Source organism: Gymnodraco acuticeps, unplaced genomic scaffold (genome assembly GCF_902827175.1).
Source record: "Gymnodraco acuticeps unplaced genomic scaffold, fGymAcu1.1, whole genome shotgun sequence".
NCBI classification, from domain to species: Eukaryota; Metazoa; Chordata; class Actinopteri; order Perciformes; family Bathydraconidae; genus Gymnodraco; species Gymnodraco acuticeps.
In genome coordinates this window covers 1,286,593-1,300,528 of record NW_022989937.1, presented here as the reverse complement: position 1 = coordinate 1,300,528, position 13,936 = coordinate 1,286,593, and the positions used below count along the sequence as shown (strand labels likewise).

Below are 13,936 nucleotides of genomic sequence, written 5' to 3'. Positions count from 1 at the left end.
CTCCAAGAAGAAGTAGTATCCAGCGGCGAGCGTCTCCTCTGGGGAGGCGGATCAACCGCATCCTTGGATTTATTCCTTCTCCTCTCCGTCAACGATTGTCTATCCGTATTGCCATGGATATGACAGAGTCCAAGTCAGCGGGGCAGAGATCGAGAGGCGCCAGCTGGTCTTGTAGGGAATCCGAGAGACCGCTGACGACCCGCAGATGGGGGAGCCTCGGGACCACTCTGCCGTAGCCCACGCTGCTGCTCGGCCGGAGAGATGGGAGATCATGAAAGCCACTTTGGAATTGTCCATGGGAAAAGCAGCCGGTTGGTGTTGATAGTGTAACTCACACTGCACAATGAACGTCCGGCAGCCCTCCGAGTCTCCGGAGTATTTTTCGGGTGGAGCCAGACGCATGGAAGTACTGTGCGGCTCAGTAGACCGGTTGGGATCGGAACCGGTCGCTGCCGGAACCGGGGGAGTCGTGGGAGGAGAAGCAGCCTGCAGGTGAGTGAGCACACGCTGGACCTCAGCTGCCAGCAGATTCACCTGGGTTGTCACCGATGATTGTAGTTCCCCGTGGCTGTTGGATAGGTGCTGCACTCCGTGCTGTATGGCGGCCATCTGCTCTTCTTGTTGCCCAAGACGTTGGCCCTGAGAGCGGATGGCGTTCTTAGCTGGTCTGAGTCGGCTGAGTTCATTTTAATTGGTCCGTTCGTACTGTCAAGGAGAGACTCTGAGGCATGAACACAAATTGCACGACTCAGATAGTGTTCTCAAAAAATAAAGACTTACTGGAATTTAGCACAGTAATCAAAACAAGGAAAACAAATATACTTTTCTTCGAGGAAAAAACTAGCAAGTGATCAATGAGGTAGATCCGTGGGAAGTCCGTGAGGTAATCAGGAACGTGGGTCATAGTAAGACAACGAACTGACAATGAACAGGAGAAGAAGCTACCACAATATATACACAGGTAAAGGGGACACAGGTGGAAACAATCAGAGGGCGGGGGAAAACAATCAAGGACGCAGAGACAGAAGGGGGGCGGGAGCGTGGAGGCCTGAAATGAGAGGGATGATTAATTAAGGGAATAACATAAAGCACAGGGCAAAGGGACATGACAAAACTAACATAAAAGAATACACTTTCACTATTAGTTTCCTAACATGACAGAAACCACGAGAAGCAAGGGAAAGAGTTTTAGTTAGAGCAATGGGACGTCCTTTCCTCTTGAGCGTCACGTGAAGCGATGTCCGATTTGTGATGCACGCCGCACAGCTGACTCGTCTGACAGCAGCTCTGTCCCCATTGTTTCACAAAACACCCCCCACCTCTGTTAGTACACATTCTACTGACACAAACATTGTATCATCTGTTGTAGACCCAAATAAATAAAATTAAAAATAAGAACTCATTCTCAAAAAAGATTAAACGCCATTCTTAAAATGTATAAACGACATTAGTTGGATTAATATTGATTAGAGTGCACAATAGAAATAAATAATTGAGAGAAGAAAAAGAGATATGTTATCTATCAAAACCCAGTTAGATTAACATTCATTGGATTGCACACTTTGTTTGTTGTTTGGATATGTAGCAAATTAACATTTTAATAGCACTTATGCCCCGGCCACACGAGGACGAAAACGGTCGTTTGCGTTACTGTTTAGTGTCATATAGGACCGTTCGGCCACACGAGGACGACCGAAATACGGCACTAAACGACTCTGCGGAAACGATAACGGATCCCAAGGTGGATAGAACGGCATACACAAACGCTCTGGGGGGTCAACGGCTCCGTGTGTACGCCCTATACGATCATTTTCTGATAATGATGAGGCAATAACCCGCCTCTCCCCACCTCTGCTGCTCACCCCCGCATCAAAGTAAACTGCACACTGAATTCAGATTATTTATCTTTCTCTCAATATGGACATAAACGCGAGTGAAGTCTAATCTGACAGGACGGAGACACCTCTCAAAACTACCTAAACTAGTTATAAATATGTTTATTTTTACATGTCGGCCGGGTCACTCATTACTGGATCAGCTGCTGCATGAAACAGACGCTGTCCGAAGAGAGGGAGGAAAAAGAGAGGCTCCATGTATTTTATTATTATATTATATAGAGTCGTTATTCATTTGTTTTAAAGCTCAATAAATAACAAAGAAGACCTTTGACCGGCACTTTTATAATTTTGTCGGAAGATTTAAACTTTAATACACCTTGACTGACGAAAAATTCTGCCCGGTTCCCTCGGCCCCCACCGCGGAGAATAAACAGAAGGGTAACCATGACAACCATGCTTCTTCGCTGCTTTTATGGAGGAAGTTACAGCGCCACGTACAGGCTCCTGCATGTACTGCAGCTTCTCCAGCGGTTGGAGCTAAACGGAGCTGTCTCGTGTGGACAGACACTATCCGGATGACTATTGCGTGTGGACGGAAGCTTTTTTGCAATTGCGTTTGCGTTAATCCTATGCGTTTAGCCGTTTTCGTCCTCGTGTGGCCGGGGCATTAATGACTGACTGAATGGAAATGACAATAAATGAAAAATATAAAACGAAAAAAGCGATCATGAAAATGTTTCCAATAAATGAATAAAATGATTTTTGACCCCTTTGTTGTTCAGACATATCACATATTTGTCACTAAATGAAACATTAATTGAAACAAAACACGGTATAAACTGAGGAGTGACTCCCGTGAGGTCATGTGTTTTCTTCACTCCGCTGGGAAACTGCTCTCATGTCAAGAAGCATCAGATCAGTGCATGCACTGCATCGTCCCAATCAGTGAGCGATACACAGTAAGGGGGCGGGGCGAGTGTCTGAGGATTTCATCGGAGGATGGTCTGCTGGTTCCTCGATTATCGCTCCTCGCTCCTTGATCCTCGCTCCCTCCGCAAAAATAAGGCCATTGGGACGCTACTCAAGTTGGCGCAGACAAATCAACCTCCGGTGAGACCGAGACAGAGGAGCGAGGAAATGAAAAATAAGAGAAGTGAGAAGGCCCTAAGAGTCACGACACTCCCATCGACCTCCGTTGTAAAAAATGGCGGCGCATACTTCCGGGGTATGGACTTCAAAATAGTTCCAAATATTGTCATTTGGGCGTTTCAACTCATTCACTTACATTACGGCGTGTCGATTAGTTCCAGAGGTAAGTTGCTGAAATATCGAACTCTTTTGAATTGTCAACTGTCTATATTGTATCAGAGGCCCTTTATGATGCTTATACTGGTCTTCATTTGTATATGCACAGCGTAATTATCTATATCTTATCTTGGTTGTTACAACCAATTTTGCTAGCATTGCCTGCTAGTTAGCTAGCGCGACTTCGTCAGCTTGAAGGTAAGATTTCAGTAATGAATCGCTAGCAGCTTATATATCAATGATGCTGGGTAACTAACAAGCAGGATTTAGATTGATTATATGTTTTTATCTGCTGAACCTGACCGTGTCAGCCATCCTTAGTCGGCTTTTTCTGTATGATATGACTTAACTGCTAGCACTAGTAGAAATGAGGTGGCGTTTGTGATAAATATTTCATTGAATTTTGGGATATACTAACATTTCATTATGTGACATGTTGACTGTACTTTGTTTTTTGTTGTACTGTTCCTTGTTAACTCATCTGTACTGTAGGAACTAGCCTAGCGCTACTTTGTAATGCTTGATGGCATGCTAGGATAGATTCCTTTGTATTGTAATATACACACTAGTTTAATGATTGTTCTTCAAATGTATTATTCAGTCTTAAAAAAATAATAGCCTACTGAATAGGCTACTCTACAGCAGTGAATGAAGGATGAGCCTAAAACATGGTCATGCATCCAAAATGTTTATTTTTAACAAAATAAACACTTTTTAAAAAATAATTAGCACTTTATATGTCAACCATGGCTGTTGCTGCTGCTGCTGGCGGAGGCTGCTGGTGCTGAAGGAGGGTGCTGCTGCTGGAGGAGGCTGCTACTGCTGAAGGAGGGTGCTGCTGCTGGAGGAGGCTGGTGCTGGCAACGGCTGCAGGTGATGACTGCTGAAAGAAGAGGAGGCTGGAGGCTGCTGACGGTGGACCGGGAATGGAGATGCCAAGTACATCGATGGCAACGAGTAAAGTGTTTGGCAGTGGCCTAGATGTTACCGGCCTACTCTCCTGTTACCGGCCTGCTCTCGTCTATCCCACATGCTCCACTGACATCCAACATCTAGTTTCAGGCGGCCTGTGGAACTGCCAGTCAGCTGTTCCTAAGGCTGACTTCATCTCTGGCTACGCTTCCCTGCAGTCTCTGGATTTCCTTGCTCTCACTGAGACGTGGATTACTCCATCCAACACATCCACCCCAGCAGCTCTCTCCACAGCATATTCCTTCTCCCATACACCCAGACCCACTGGCAGAGGAGGTGGCACTGGTCTCCTGCTCTCTCCCAAATTGAGCTTTTCCCTCTTCAAGCTACCTAACTTCACTCCTTCCACCTTTGAATTCCATGCCGTCACAGTAACCCATCCTATACAATTAACCATTGTTGTTCTCTACCGGCCACCAGGCGCCTTGGGGGACTTCTTGGAGGAATTAGATCATCTCCTCTCACACATCCCTGAAACTGGTCCTCCCGCTGTACTTCTCGGAGACTTCAACCTCCAGACAGGGAAGATAGACGAACTAACATCTCTGTTAACCGCCTTTGCTTTCTCACTGTCTCCGTCCCCACCAACTCATAAAGCTGGCAATGTCCTTGATCTCATATTCTCAAGGAACTGTACTACTTCTAACCTCTCTGTAAACCCGCTCCACACATCCGATCACTTCTTCATTTCATTCTCTCTACCCCTTTCCAAACATAACAAACTAATCTCTTCTCATCCTGCACCTGTCCGCCGTAACCTTCGTTCCCTCTCCCCCTCTACCTTTGCCTCATCGGTGCTCTCAGCCCTCCCTTCCTCAGACTCGTTCCAACTACTACCTCCAAACTCTGCTGCAGAAACACTCCTCTCTACTCTCTCATCCTCTCTGGACTCTCTCTGTCCTCTCAACATCTCGGCAGGCTCGTCAGTCCCCTCCTGCTCCCTGGCTAAATGATGCACTGCGTGCTAATAGAACCGTCCTTCGGGCAGCAGAGCGGAAATGGTGGAAATCCAAACACCCGTGACAACCTCCTAACCTATCAGGCTCTCCTCTCCTCTTTCTCTGCTTTGATCTCTCAGGCAAAAAGCACTTTCTTTTCAAGATAAGATCCAATCCTCCTATTCCAATCCCAAAAAACTATTTTCCATCTTCTCCTCCCTCCTGGATCCCCCCAAAGCCCCTTCCCCCTTCTGTCAAGCGACTTTGTTAACCACTTTGAAAAAAAGGTTGATGATATTCGCTCTTCTTTTTCTGACTCACCTCTACTCACTGCTGGGTCACCAGACCCCTCCTTTCACCCACACACTGACCTCCTTTCCCCCTCTCTCTCCAAGTGAGGTTCTTACCCTCATTACCTCTGCCCGCCCTACCACCTGTCCTCTTTACCCTATCCCTTCAAACCTCCTTCAGGACTATCGCTCCTGATATTCTACCGTTTCTCACCCATTTCATCAACACTTCTCTAACTTCTGGTCACTTTCCAAACAGTCTCAAGGAGGCAAGAGTAAACCCTCTCCTAAAGAAACCCACTCTCAACCCGTCTGATGTTATAAACTACAGGCCTGTCTCTCTCCTCCCGTTCCTGTCTAAAACACTTGAATGCGCTGTCTTTAAACAACTCTCCTGCTATCTCCATCAGAACAACCTTCTGGATCCGCCACCAGTCTGGTTTCAAGGCAGGTCACTCCACAGTAACTGCCCTTCTTGCTGTCACTGAGGAACTGCACACTGCTAAAGCAGCCTCCCTCTCCTCTGTCATCATCCTTTTGGACCTGTCTGCTGCATTCGACACGGTGAATCATCAGATCCTCCTTCGCACTCTCCAAGAACTTGGAGTTTCAGGCTCTGCACTTTCCCTCCTCACCTCATACCTCAAAGACCGCACCTACAGGGTTACTTGGAGAGGGTCCGAGTCCGACCCTTGTCAATTAACTACAGGGGTCCCTCAGGGCTCTGTTCTTGGTCCCCTCCTCTTCTCCTTGTACACAAACTCGCTCGGATCAGTCATTAGCCCGCATGGTTTTTCATACCACTGCTACGCTGACGACACCCAATTAATTCTGTCCTTTCCCCGCTCAGAGACCCAGGTCGTCGCACGCATCTCTGCTTGTCTAGCTGACATCTCTCAGTGGATGTCTGGTCATCACCTCAAGCTCAACCTTGACAAGACTGAACTGCTTTTCCTTCCGGGAAAATATTGTCCCACTCTTGACCTAACAATCAACATTGGCACCTCTATTGTTTCCCCGACTCAGACTGCAAGGAATCTGGGTGTGACCCTAGATAACAACCTGTCCTTCACTGCAAACATCGCTGCTACAACCCGCTGCTGCAGATACACGCTTTACAACATCAGGAGGATGCGTCCCCAGCTGACCCAGAAAGCGACGCAGGTTCTGGTCCAGGCTCTCGTCATCTCACGCCTAGACTACTGCAACTCCCTCCTGGCTGGTCTACCTGCATGTGCCATCCGACCTCTGCAGCTCATCCAGAATGCAGCTGCTCGCCTGGTCTTCAACCTTCCTAAATTATCCCACACCACGCCGCTCCTCCGCTGCCTTCACTGGCTTCCGATAACTGCTAGAATCCACTTCAAGACAATGGTACTTGCGTACCATGCTGCGAATGGATCTGGCCCTTCCTACATCCAGGACATGGTTAAACCGTACACCCCAGCACGTGCACTCCGACCCAAGTTCCCATCAGCAAAAACACGTGGGTTTGCTATTCTGGCTCCAAAATGGTGGAATGAGCTCCCCATTGACATCAGGACAGCAGATAGCTTACACACCTTCCGGCGCAGACTGAAAACTCATCTCTTTCGACTCCACTTCGAGAAATAGAACTATTAACAAAGCACTTATATACTAATAAAGGGCTGGCTTATCTAAAGCCAGTTGAGTAGCACTTGAAATGTTTTTGCTCTATGAGGCCTGATGTACTTATATGATTCTGTTTTCTTCAAGTTTGTATTTTGTTGGTCAAACGCACTTATTGTAAGTCGCTTTGGATAAAAGCGTCGGCTAAATGCAATGTAATGTTATGACCTTCAGTGCAGAGGTCTGTTGGGTCTTCTTTGCCTTCTTACTCTGACTCTTGCTGCCAAGATACCCTTTATGTTTATCCTTCCTCTCAGCCCTGATGCACTTTGATGCAATCCTTAACCTCAGCCTGATGTATGTTGAGAGGATTTTTTTTCTTCAGGTCATGGCATGAGGGAAGGTTGCTGTCCAGCAACATGGCTTCTTGTTTCAGCTGTGACACTGCATTTGAGGACTCCATGAGGGAATCGCTCGTCCTCGATCCTGCACGTGAGCCCGGTCACAACTGGCCCTTGGCAGTCTGGTCCCTGGAGCACCTGACCCTGGCAAACTGGCCTCTTCATAGCTGACCCCTGACTGACTGGCTCCTGGCACACTGATCTCTAGTAAGGTGGCCTCTTGATTGTCGGCCCCTAACATACTGGCCCCTGGCAGTCTGCTGACATCTGTATCACTCTCTCTGTCTGTTATGTCCCTTTCATTCCCTTGGAACCTCCACCTCAATATCTCCTGAATCTCTGTAACAATAACAAGGCAATCTTGCTGTTATATGTGTATGCTGCCTTTACATGTGCACCTATTGTCAATTAAGGGTACACTATACTCCTATAGTGACATTCATCTAAGTTCGTCTATTGGCAATGTTAAAGTATGGAGAAATCTGTAGATATCTACATGTGGTATATGAGTCTTCAGTGAATCCCTGAACCCTGGTAGTTTTGAAGCTGTATAATCTGAAGGTTGCATTAGGAGTTTAGTCTATCCTTGAATTATATAACATGGGAAACATTGTTAGCTTCATATATCATACCAATGTTTGATGTGCCATAATAGGTGTGGTCATCATTCCTGACATTAACAGCTGGAGGCATACTCCTTGACTGTTGTTGTCTCTCCTTCGCTCTACGTCCTTGGGGAAGCCATACATCCGGAACCCCTTCTCGGATCGATTAGAGCATCCAAATGCTGCACATCCAACCATGGTATGACAACTGATCTATTAAAATGCAATATAAACGAAAGTGCCATAACATTTGTTGTGCAAACATTTTAACATGAATATTGCTATGTCCTCTGTTCAGTCTGCTCCCAACTGTATTCTCTCCCCTTATTCACCACTGTTCCTATTCTTGCTCTGCTTTTTAGGGCCCAGGAAACAGATGAAGAGAATGTCCCTTTCACAAAGGAACCTTTTGGTTTTTTTCAAAATGGTTAGGCTCCTGGATGCCCTAGAGCAGGGGTGGGGAACCTCCGGCCCCCGGGCCGTATAAGGCCCGCGAGACCATTTGAGGTAATTTATAAACACACGCAAAAAAGAAAAAAATTAAAGAAATCTAGACCGCAAAATAATTAAACAAGTGAGTGCCTGTTTTTCCTGGCCAAGGTCAGGGTCCTTGAACACAACACAAGCCTACCGTGTCATCACGTGGTATATGTCTTGTCTGACAGGGGTGCAGTTCTGCCGGAGAGCACCAGAACGCGGCACTTCCAACAATTGCAGTACCGATAAGTCCGTAGACATGCTGCAGTTTTTGCGTGGCTGTGTCTTAGTTGTAAGCCCAGTGGTCTGTTCATCTGACATACTGATCATACAGTCAATAGCTTTGTTGTTATTAGCATCTGGTTAGCTAGCTATGCTAACGAATATAATAAGCTTTTTCTACAACCAGTGAGGTAAAGGCACATCTTTATATGATCATTATAGTTATAAAACAAATAAGAGAATAAAGTAAACAGGTATAAAATACTATATGACAGTAAAAATAATACAGTTTGAAAGGAGAGTGATTTGTAAAATATCCAAAAAGAAAATCTGCTTACAGTTTCATATGGGGTGTTGAGAGATGTGTCCATAGATCTCCTAATGTTGCTCTCAAAGTGCACCAGATTGATGCTTTTAACTTCAACATTTAAAAAACAAATCTTCCCGGGGGAGCATACCCCCCGGACCCCCCTAGAGGAGATTAGGTCCCCCCCCACTTAAATCATGTTCACAGGAGTCTAAATACATTTGCACACATCTTGTGTCCATATATTTTTGTTGTGGTGGTCATGCCACAACCGTGCACGTGCATGCGTGATTCATGGCAAGATATCTGGATTCAGAGGTTGCTTTTTCTTTGCACAGCATGAAAGAAAGGTGAAATGAGTGGGCTGTGATTTTTGTATTTTTAAGCAGAGGTCAATAATTTGTACGGCCCTCGGAAGATGTTGAAAACATTGAAAAGGCCCTTGAGAGGAAAAAGGTTCCCCACCCCTGCCCTAGAGCTCTGTATTGCTTTTTTGTACCCCCCCCCCCACAATTGTTGTTCGCACAATTATGCTTCTGTTTTTCACTTTTTGGTGTCCATTGTTCAGCCACTGTATTGGTAAGCAACAATTTGTTTTGGCCAAAATGTGTTATTCACACTCCTGACTCCAGTTTGATGTGCTGCATTCTCCTCTGAGTGGTCCTGATTTCAGGCAGAGGTCATGGCTTGGAAGGTTTTATATCCTGTAGTGCCTCAACAGAACCTAATATGAATTGCTTTTTTCAGTTTCTCTTTTTTTTTTTTATTGTCTCGTCGCTGGATCACCTCCCCCTGGCAAAGTGGCCTTTTTTTATTGTTGACAAACCTGTTTTTGTTACTCTGTTGAACCATGGTTCAACAGGAGCTTCTGTAAATAGTTTTGTAAATAGTTTGAATATTTATCATAGTATCATTTTCAGTCTCCCACTCTCTCAATTTAATTTATCGTTTCTTTGCCCCACCATATGTTTTGTTGTCCAAGGCAGAGGTCGCGTTAACCGAATATTTTCCGTCTATGACGGATTTTTTTTAACAATGACGGAAAAATCTGAAAGCCGTCCGTCATTTTGATGGACTAGAACAAACTCAGAACAGCGCCAGAGTTTCCTTGCAGCGAGGCTCCGGTGTTATGCCGTGTTATGCATTAACAAATTATACAGTTTCCAAACCTAACTTCTAACTTTGCCGAACAGAACTGTGAGTATTTGCTTTACGCTGTGCGCGATCCCGCGAGGTGCAATGGGCTTGCATAACACGGCGCTAACAGGCCCCCCCCCCCCACTACTTTGTTTTGTTCTAACACACATCACTTTTTCCATACACTGTTCTTAAAGATTTTTTTATAATTGCCAGTAAAATCGAAATCATATAGCTACAACACTATCTAAGATATTGCAGTATTAAAATCGGAGATAATATGCGTCTGGCAATGCGTAATATTTATTTTGTTCAACCCCCAACACCAAGTCCGACGATTTATTTCTCAGCCATTAAAGACGCTCATCTCCGCAAGATGGCGCTGCGCGTGACGTCAGAGTGTACAAACATATTTCCACCTGGCTTATCGCTCACAGCTGCTTCCGCCGATAGTACAACTTAGTTTCGTTATCATGTCTGATTCTGAGTCGGAGGCCACCCAAGATCTGGAGTATGTTGTCGACATCCAACCATATCTATACGAGCCTCTGATGTCGAAGAGGAAATACAAGGAAACGTCACCTGACATCACCGATGAAAGTGCTGATGGCGATGATTCAAGTTCGCCATCTGAGGCAGAGGCCGAGGGTGCTGACAATTGGTCAGTCACCAAGCATGTCCTAGTGCACATTGTTTGCCTGTTGAGTTTTGTTCAAGGAATCGTATATTTTGTTTTATATTGTATGTTGACCCTTAGTTATAGTCATGTTATGTGTTTACTGTGTACAATTCTATGCCTAACACTGACTGCCTAGCACTGTATACAGGGCTCTCATCGCAGTTTTTCTCGATCTGTGCGCGATATAGATACGGCCAGTTTGATGGTAGGTTTTAGTATTGGGCTATGGTTCCAGAGCTACTGACTGCCACTAAAGTATTTTGACTCGTTAGTTGTATTAACTGATGGTAGGTGATTATATTAGGACAGAAGGTGTTTGAGGAATTTAGCTGTAGATACTTAGACTCCATGTACCAGTTCATTGGTGAAACAGTTCAATAATCAATATGCATCTCGCAAATCTATGACCAGAATGCTCGGGTCCTCTGCAATGACAACCATATCCACCCCGAAAGAGGATGTTTTTTTAGCAGTCGGACAACTGAACCACATCATCCAGAATTTACAATAATTCTGTTGTGTTGCCAGTTTGGTTTGTTTGTAGTAGACATTTGATTCCCATGCACGACAGAACGATATAATGAGGCATGCACATCAAATTAGTTAAGATATTGTGCATATTTGAACTTTACTGCATATTTGAATTTTACTAACAGTTACGTGGTAGAACATACTAAATTTAATTTTACTGGACAATAAAATCACAATTGTTTTCAAAATGTGCGGGCCCGTTTTAATTAGTCCAACTATCACCGACAGGTGTAGATGTGGAAACTGCCAGACCATGCCTACAGGCCGAGAAAACAAGTGCTGCCACAACTATGGGAAAGTGAAGGAAGAGATGGGAGAAGAAGTCTGCATCACCGACTGTAGGACGTTCGACATAAACTGTCTGGATCGTGATGTGCTGCGTGTGTCCCGGTATGAGTACGCCCACCATAATGGGCCGTATGGGGACGAAGAACCGGAACATGAAGTCTACAGACATCTGGCGTACCGGCGATTTTGCTTCCTGATTTGGCAAAAACTTGGCCGTGGGAATAGACGTGTTATTCCGAGTTGCGCTGTACTGGCCATCAGGAAAGCATTTCCTAATCCTGAAAGGGTTGCCTACACAGGATTTAAACCAGCCGTCAGTGAATGATATTCTATTGTCACAATACTCTGGTTGTATACATGTTGTCGCTTACAGTATTAACTAGGTGTACCTTATGGTTATGTCCAAATTCTTATTTCTTCTGTTTTTCAGACAAAACTATATTGTATTTCATTAGATTTAAAAAAATCTGTGTACGGTTTCAATTATCTAGATGTTTAAAGTGAATGTAACACGAAATTCAGTAAAAAGAAATTACATGAATTACTTTAAGGTACTTGTGTATGGTTGTCTTATTGTATAAGAGTTGTGCATAAAATGAAGAAAAAACATTATGTGCAGTATGGTCAAAAGTATAAAAACAAACAAAATAATGTACATAGTGTTTAATTTATTTCGGACAGCAGAATTACACAATTCATGCAAAAACTCAAGGGAAATGTGCCCTGATTTTGTAAGGCTAAATACACCAGTATTAGTAGATGTGTACAAAAATAATGTCGTGTACATGATATAACATAACATGACAATCCAAATGTAAAACAGTATCTTGATATCAGAAGACCAAATTGAATTAACTTGGTAATTTTATGTCTCCATGATTTTCTTTAACATTTCGAAATTCAGAACAGTACATATTTGGCATGGTCCCGATCTTACTGGACAATATATAAAAACATCCAAACATGATTGATACATTGCGATTGCAGAGCATATTTAGTAGTCAGACTTGTAAGACTACCAGACATAATTACATGTTGCCTGATCACAAAATACAAGAACAAAATAGTGCCACGGGCTCTGTAGCTTACCACCATATCAACTCTGAAAGAAACACAGCGGAAATTCTTAACACACCCCAGAGATATTGTCCAGTGACCAGCTGCTCAACGAACTTGGTTACGAGAAGAGTATTTTTGAATCATCTGGGTTTAAATGCATAACTCATATCAGACCTCAAACCTAATGACCACAGCAGTCTTCTCAAAATAAACTAGATATGCACAATTGTATCCCCCTGGTAACCCTCATAAGTATAACCAAGATCAACATGAAATGAATTGATTTTGAGCACCAGTAAAAAAAAAAAAGATGTCACACCTCCGCCATTTTTTTTACAAGCCCATAAAAGGATCACCATCGCTAAAGCATACTATCCTCTCTAACGGTCTAATGGCTGTTTAGCTTAAAAAAAAAGACATTTACATTTTCAGACATCTAAATATAGATTATGCATCGTTTTCCTTATCAATTACGCTTTTATTAAAGCGACTCCTGCTCCTCTGTACTCCAACAAGCACAAGCTTGTTGGGTTTTACAAATGCTGAAGCAATTGGGGGTGGGACTTGTCTGTTTGACCTCAGAGCTTCGGCCTTCTTGTAGCTAGGGTATGTATTCCGCAGCTCAACAACCTCTCCCATCAGTTCTTGCACATAAGCTGAAAAGACAAACAAGGGGGAAAATATTATTCCGAAAACAACACATTCGGGCCCTGTTGAAAGCTTAGCGATAGGCACATTGAGCAGACACTCACCGAAAGTTGGTGTAACTTTGACTGCTTTGATGACTGGCTCTCCCCTCCTGGCCTTCGGAAACGACACGCCCCACATGTGTTTCCCGGTCTGCGTCATAGCTTGAGCCCGTGCAGAATTTTCATTAAAGTGTAGTCCGGCTAATTGTACTCTGCATCAAAAAATATTAATATAAATTGTGTAGGACAATTCACCAAAATAAATCCCTTGAGCAAGGGAAGTTTTAGAAATACCTGGCAGCCATAGTAGTGAATGGGAAATGCACGCTCTTGGGTGCAAAGAATAAAATGACTTTATGAAACGACTCCAAAGATGACGTTTGTTCTGCAGGCGACAGGCGAGCGATGTCCTTCAACAGCAGCTTGCTTTTGACGATCAGCTCCAGCTCTTTGTAGGGTTTAGAACCTTTGGGAAAAAAATATTCTCTTCGTCAATTTACTGGACATTGTCGGTCTGACATAGTATTTACTGGATTCCCCCAAATATTTTGGAAGGATGCAAAAATGTGTCCTTGTAAGTGTATACACATTTGTGTCTTAAGTACCTT

General features: G+C 44.1%; 1 long non-coding RNA gene across 1 annotated transcript; it reads left to right on the top strand.

Annotated features, from left to right (window-relative positions):
• Positions 1-7,157: 7,157 nt before the first annotated feature.
• LOC117542411 lies at positions 7,158-12,498 on the top strand. The gene is made up of 4 exons (XR_004568433.1): positions 7,158-7,541; positions 7,990-8,138; positions 8,302-8,446; positions 11,521-12,498. It is a non-coding gene; the product is annotated as an uncharacterized LOC117542411 (long non-coding RNA).
• Positions 12,499-13,936: the final 1,438 nt, after the last annotated feature.